Source organism: Triticum aestivum, chromosome 1A (assembly GCF_018294505.1).
Source record: "Triticum aestivum cultivar Chinese Spring chromosome 1A, IWGSC CS RefSeq v2.1, whole genome shotgun sequence".
Taxonomy (NCBI): domain Eukaryota; kingdom Viridiplantae; phylum Streptophyta; class Magnoliopsida; order Poales; family Poaceae; genus Triticum; species Triticum aestivum.
This window is the reverse complement of record NC_057794.1, coordinates 79,248,961-79,256,286: the sequence shown is the minus strand read 5'-3', so window position 1 is coordinate 79,256,286 and position 7,326 is coordinate 79,248,961.

Here is a 7,326-nt window from a genome sequence, read left to right as displayed (position 1 = left end):
GGCGGTTCGGAGTCTGTGGCCGGAGAAGGATCCTGCAGTTTGGCAACACGGCTCTCGTGAAGGGTAAGGTCGATATTCGGCTCGATAGCCGCTGAGGATACGGCCTCCGTGGCGGGGTCTATCCACCCGTCCATGGATGGCGCAACTGGCTCCGAATTAAGGGTCGGAGCGGCTGCCGGTGCGATTTCTTGAACACTGTCCAATGGTAGAGCTAAATCATACTCATCATGACCGCGTGGCCAGGGGCGTGTAGTTTAAACTTCCAAAGATGGATATCGGCCATGTAGTTTAAGCTTCCAAACATGACCTGGTGGCCAGGGGCGTAACTTTCGATCTGCTCCAGATGGCCAAGCGAGTTGGCCCGCAGTGCGAAGCCGCCGAACACAAAGATCTGTCCGGGGAGAAAAGTCTCACCCTGGACTACATCGCTATCGATGATAGTAGGAGCCATCAAGCCTAATGGCGACGACACAGAGGAACTCTCAATGAAAGCACCAAGTCGGTGTCAAAACCGGCGGATCTCGGGTAGGGGGTCCCGAACTGTGCATCTAAGGCGGATGGTAACATGAGGCAGGGGACACGATGTTTTACCTAGGTTAGGGCCCTCTTGATGGAGGTAAAACCCTACGTCCTGCTTGATTTATTCTTGATGATATGAGTATTACAAGAGTTGATCTACCACGATATCCGAGAGGCTAAACCCTAGAAGCTAGCCTATGGTATGATTGTATGTTGTCCTACGGACTAAAACCCTCCGGTTTATATAGACACTGGAAGGGGTTAGGGTTACACAAGGTCGGTTACAAAGGAGGAGATACCCATATCCGTACTGCCTAGCTTGCCTTCCACGCCAAGTAGAGTCCCATCCGGACACGAGATGAAGTCTTCAATCTTGTATCTTCATAGTCCAACAGTCCGGTCAAAGGATATAGTTCGGCTGTCCGGAGACCCCCTAATCCAGGACACCCTCAGGGGTCGCGCCCCCTCCCCTAGTACAATTTGAACTCCCCATGGGGGGCGCGCCACCCCGTTGTGGGCTGCCTTGCCTCCCAACTATGGCCCATATCATCCCCCCCGGGGGGTCCGGTAACCCTCCCCCCCCCCCGGTACTCCGATACGTACCCAATACTTTCTGAAATACTTCCGGTGTCCGAATACTATCATCCAATATATCAGTCTTTACCTCTCGGCCATTTCGAGACTCCTCGTCATGTCTGTGATCTCATCCGGGACTCCAAACAATCTTTGGTCACCAAAACACATAACTCATAATACAAATCCCCATTGAACATTAAGCGTGCGGACCCTACGGGTTTGAGAACTATGTAGACATGACCGAGACACATCTCCGGTCAATAACCAACAGTGGAACCTGGATGCTCATATTGGTTCCTACATATTCTATAAATATCTTTATCGGTCAAACAGTAATGACAACATACGTCATTCCCTCTGTCATTGGTATCTTACTTGCCCGAGATTCGATCGCTGGTATCTTCATACCTAGTTCAATCTCATTACCGGCAAGTCTCTTTACTCGTTCTGTAATGTATCATCCCATAACTAACTCATTAGTCACATTTCTTGCAAGGCTTATCATGACGTGCATTACCGAGAGGGCCTAGAGATACCTCTCCGATACTCGGAGTGACAAATCCTAATCTCGATCTATGCCAACCCAAAAAACACCTTCGAAGATACCTGTAGAGCATCTTTATAATCACCCAGTTACGTTGTGACGTTTGATAGCACACAAGGTATTCCTCCGGTATCCGGGAGTTGCATAATCTCATAGTCAAAGGAATATGTATATGACATGAAGAAAACTATAGCAATAAAACTGAATGATCAACATGCTAAGCTAACGGATGGGTCTTGTCCATCACATCATTCTCCTAATAATGTGATCCCGTTCATCAAAAGACAACACATGTCTATGGTTAGGAAACTTAACCATCTTTGATTAACGAGCTAGTCTATTAAAGGCTTACTAGGGACACAATGTTTTGTCTATGTATCCACACATGTATCAAGTTTCCGGTTAATACAATTCTAGCATGAATAATGAACATTTATCATGATATAAGGGAATAAAAAATAACAACTTTATTATTGCCTCTAGGGAATATTTCCTTCAATCTCCCACTTGCACTAGAGTCAATAATCTAGTTCACATCGCCATGTGATTTAACACGAATAGTTCACATCTTTATGTGATCAACACCCATAGTACACATCGCCATGTGACCAACATCCAAAGGGTTTATTAGAGCCAATAATCTAGTTCACATCGATATGTGATTAACACCCAAAGAGCACTAAGGTGTGATCATGTTTTTATTGTGACAGAATTTTAGTCAACGGGTCTGCCATATTCAGATCCGTATGTATTTTGCAAATTTCTATGTCTACAATGCTCTGCATGGAGCTACTCTAGCTAATTGCTCCCACTTTCAATATGTATCCAGATCAAGACTCAGAGTCATCCAGATTGGTGTCAAAGCTTGCATCGACGTAACTGTTTACGACGAACTCTTTATCACCGCCATAACCGAGAAACATTTCCTTAGTCCTCTTTAGGTCCCTAAGGATAATTTTGACCGTTATCTAGTGATCTACTCCTGGATCACTATTGTACCCCCTTGCCAAACTCATGGAAAGGCACACAACAGGTCTGGTACACAGCATGGCATACTTTATAGAACCTATGAGTGAGGCATAGGGAATGACTTTCATTATCTCTATATATTCTACCATGGTCGGGTTTTGAGTCTTACTCAACTTCACACCTTGTAACACAGGCAAGAACCCTTTCTTTGACTGATCCATTTTGAACTGCTTCAAAACTTTATCAAGGTATGTGCTTTGCGAAAGTCCTATCAAGCGTCTTGATCTATCTGTATAGATCTTGATGCCCAATATATAAGCAGCTTCAGCAAGGTATTTCATTGAAAAATTCTTATTCAAGTATCCTTTTATGCTATCTAGAAATTCTATATCATTCCAGATCAACAATATGTCATCCAGATATAATATCAGAAATGCTACAGGGCTCCCACTCACTTTCTTGTAAATACAGGCTTCACCATAAGTATGTATAAAACCATATGCTTTGATCACCTTATCAAAGTGTATATTCCAACTCTGAGATGCTTGCACCAGTCCATAGATGGATCGCTGGAGTTTGCACACTTTGTTAACACCTTTAGGATCGACAAAACCTTCTGGTTGCATCATATACAACTCTTCTTGAAGAAATCCATTAAGGAATATAGTTTTGACATCCGTTTGCCAGATTTCATAAAATGTGGCAATTGCTAACATGATTCAGACAGACTTAAGCACCGCTATGAGTGAGAAAATCTCATCATAGTCAACACCTTGAACTTGTCGAAAACCTTTTGCGACAAGTAGAGCTTTGTAGATAGTAACACTACCATCATCATCCGTCTTCCTCTTGAAGATCCATTTATTCTCAATGGCTTGCCGATCATCAGGCAAGTCAACCAAAGTCCATACTTTGTTCTCATACATGGATCCTATCTAAGATTTCATGGCCTCAAGCCATTTTGTGGAATCTGGGCTCATCATCGCTTCCTCATAGTTTGTAGGTTCATCATGGTCTAGTAACATGACTTCTAGAACAAGATTACCGTACCACTCTGGTGCGGAATGTGCTCTGGTTAACCTATGTGGTTCAGTAGCAACTTGATCTGAAGTTTCATGATCGTTACCATTAGCTTCCTCTCTAGTTGGTGTAGGCATCACTGGAACAGTTTTCTATGATGAGCTACTTTCCAATTCAAGAGAAGGTACAATTACCTCATAAAGTTCTACTTTCCTCCCACTCACTTCTTTCGAGAGAAACTCCTTCTCTAGAAAGGATCCATTCTTAGCAACAAAGATCTTGCCTTCGGATCTGTGATAGAAGGTGTACCTAACAATTTCTTTTGGGTATCCTATGAAGACACACTTCTCCAATTTGGGGTCGAGCTTATTGGTTTGAAACCTTTTCACATAAGCATCGCAACCCCAAACTTTAAGAAATGACAACTTAGGTTTCTTGCCAAACCACAGTTCATACGGTGTCATCACAATGGATTTAGACGGTGCCCTATTTAACGTGAATGCAGTTGTCTCTAATGCATAACCCCAAAATGATTGTGGTAAATCGGTAAGAGACATCATAGATCGCACCATATCTAATAAAGTATGGTAACAACGTTTGGACACACCATTATGTTGTGGTCTTCCAGGCGGCGTGAGTTGTGAAACTATTCCACATTGTTTTAAATGAAGGCCAAACTCATAACTCAAATATTCGCCTTCACGATCAGATCTAGAAACTTTTATTTTCTTGTTGCGATGATTCTCCACTTCACTCTGAAATTCCTTGAACTTTTCAAATGTTTCAGACTTGTCTTTCATCAAGTAGATATACCCATATCTGCTCAAATCATCTGTGAAGGTCAGAAATAATGATACCTGCCGCAAGCCTCAACACTCATCAGACTGCATACATCGGTATGTATTATTTCCAATAAGTTAGTGGCTCGCTCCATTGTTCCAGAGAACGGAGTTTTAGTCATCTTGCCCATGAGGCATGGTTCGCAAGCATCAAATGATTCATAATCAAGTGATTCCAAAAGTCCATCCGCATGGAGTTTCTTCATGCGCTTTACACCAATATGACCTAAACGGCAGTGCCACAAATATGTTGCACTATCATTATCAACTTTGTATCTTTTGGCGTCAATATTATGAATATGTGTATCACTACGATCGAGATTCAATAAACCCTTTATATTGAGTGTATGACCATAGAAGGTTTTATTCATGTAAACAGAATAACAATTTTTCTTTGACTTAAATGAATAACCGTATTGCAATAAACATGATCCAATCATTTTCATGCTCAACGCAAACACCAAACAACATTTATTTTAGGTTCAACACTAATCCCGAAGGTAAAGGGAGTGTTGGATGGTGATCGTATCAACCTTGGAATTACTTCCAACACACATCGTCACCTCGTCCTTAACTAGTTTCTGTTTATTTTGCAACTCATGTTTCGAGTTACTACTCTTAGCAACTGAACCAATATCAAATACCAAGCTGTTGCTATAAACACTAGTAAAGTACACATCAATAACATGTATATCAAATATACCTTTGTTCACATTGCCATCCTTCTTAACCGCCAAGTATTCTAGGGCAGTTCCACTTCATGCGACCATTTCCTTTGCAGTAGAAGCACTCACTTTCAGGCTTGGGTCTAGTTTTGGGATTCTTCATGGGAGTGGCAACTTTCTTTCCATTCTTTTGAAGTTTCCCTTTCTTTCCCTTGCCCTTTTCTTGAAACTAGTGGTCTTGTTAACCATCAACACTTGATGCTATTTCTTGATTTCTACCTTCGATGATTTCAGCATTGCGAAGAGCTTGGGAATCGTTTTCGTCATCCCTTGCATATTATAGTTCATCATGAAGTTCTAGTAACTTGGTGATAGTAACTAGAGAACTCTGTCAATCACTATCTTATCTGGAGATTAACTCCCACTTGATTCAAGCGATTGTATTACCCAGACATTCTGAGCACATGCTCACTAGTTGAGCTATTCTCCTCCCTATGGTAAGCAAAGTACTTGTCAGAGTCTCATACCTCTTAACACGGACATGAGTCTGAAATACTAATTTCAACTCTTGGAACATCTCATATGCTTCGTGGCGTTCAAAACATTTTTGAAGTCCCGGTTCTAAGTCTGAAATCATGGCGCACTAAACTATCAAGTAGTCATCATACTGAGCTTGTCAAACGTTCATAACGTCTGCATCTGCTCCTGGAATAGGTCTATCACCTAGCGGTGCATCAAGGACATAATTCTTCTGTGCAGCAACGAGGATAATCCTCAGATCATGGACCCAGTTTGCATCATTGCTACTATCAACTATTAACTTAGCTTTCTCTAGGAACATATCAAAAATAAAACAGGGGAGCTATACGCGGGCTATTGATGTACAACATGGATATGCAAATACTATCAGGACTAATTGATAAATTAAGTTCAATTAATCATATTACTTAAGAACTCTCACTTAGATAGACATCCCTCGAGTCATCTAAATGATCACGTGATCCATATCAGCTAAACCATGTCCGATCATCACGTGAGATGGAGTAGTTTTCAATGGTGAACATCTCTATGTTGATCATATCTACTATATGATTCATGTTCGACCTTTCGATCTATAGTGTTCTGAGGCCATGTCTGTACATGCTAGGCTCGTCAAGTTTAACCCGAGTATTCCGCATGTGCTAAACTGTCTTGCACCCGTTGTATGTGAATGTAGAGCTTATCACACCCGATCATCACGTGGTGTCTCGGCACGACGAACTGTCGCAACGGTGCATACTCAGGGAGAACACTTATACCTTGAAATTTTAGTGAGGGATCATCTTATAATGCTATCGCCGTACTCAAAATAAGATGCATAAAAGATAAACATCAGATGCAATCAAAATATGTGACATGATATGTCCATCATCATCTTGTGCCTTTGATCTCCATCTCCAAAGCACCGTCATGATCTCCATCGTCACCGGCTTGACACCTTGATCTCCATCGTAGCGTCGTGGTCATCTCGCCAACTATTTCTTCTACAACTATCGCTAACGCATAGTGATAAGTAAAGCAATTACATGGTGTTTTGCATTTCATACAATAAAGCGACAACCATAAGGCTCCTGCCAGTTGCCGATAACTTTTACAAAACATGATCATCTCATACAATAATGTATATCACATCATGTCTTGACCATATCACATCACAACATGCCTTGCAAAAACAAGTTAGACGTCCTCTACTTTGTTGTTGCAAGTTTTACGTGGCTGCTACGGGCTTCTAGAAAGAACCGTTCTTACCTATGCATCAAAACCACAACGGTGATTTATCAAGTTTGCTGTTTTAACCTTCAACAAGGACCAGCCGCAGTCAAAATTCGATTCAACTAAAGTTAGAGAAACAGACACCAGCGAGCCACCTTTATGCAAAACTAGTTGCATGTCTGTCGGTGGAACCGGTCTCATGAACGTGGTCATGTAAGGTTAGTCCCGGCCGCTTCATCCAACAATACTGCCGAATAAAAATAAGATGTTGGTGATAAGTATTATGACTATCACCGCCTGAGGGAGTCCTGGATTAGGGGTCTCCAGATAGCCGGACTATATCCTTTGGCCGGACTGTTAGACTATGAAGATAAAAGATTGAAGACTTCGTCCCGTGTCCAGATGGGACTTTCCTTGGCGTGGAAGGCAAGCTTGGCAATAC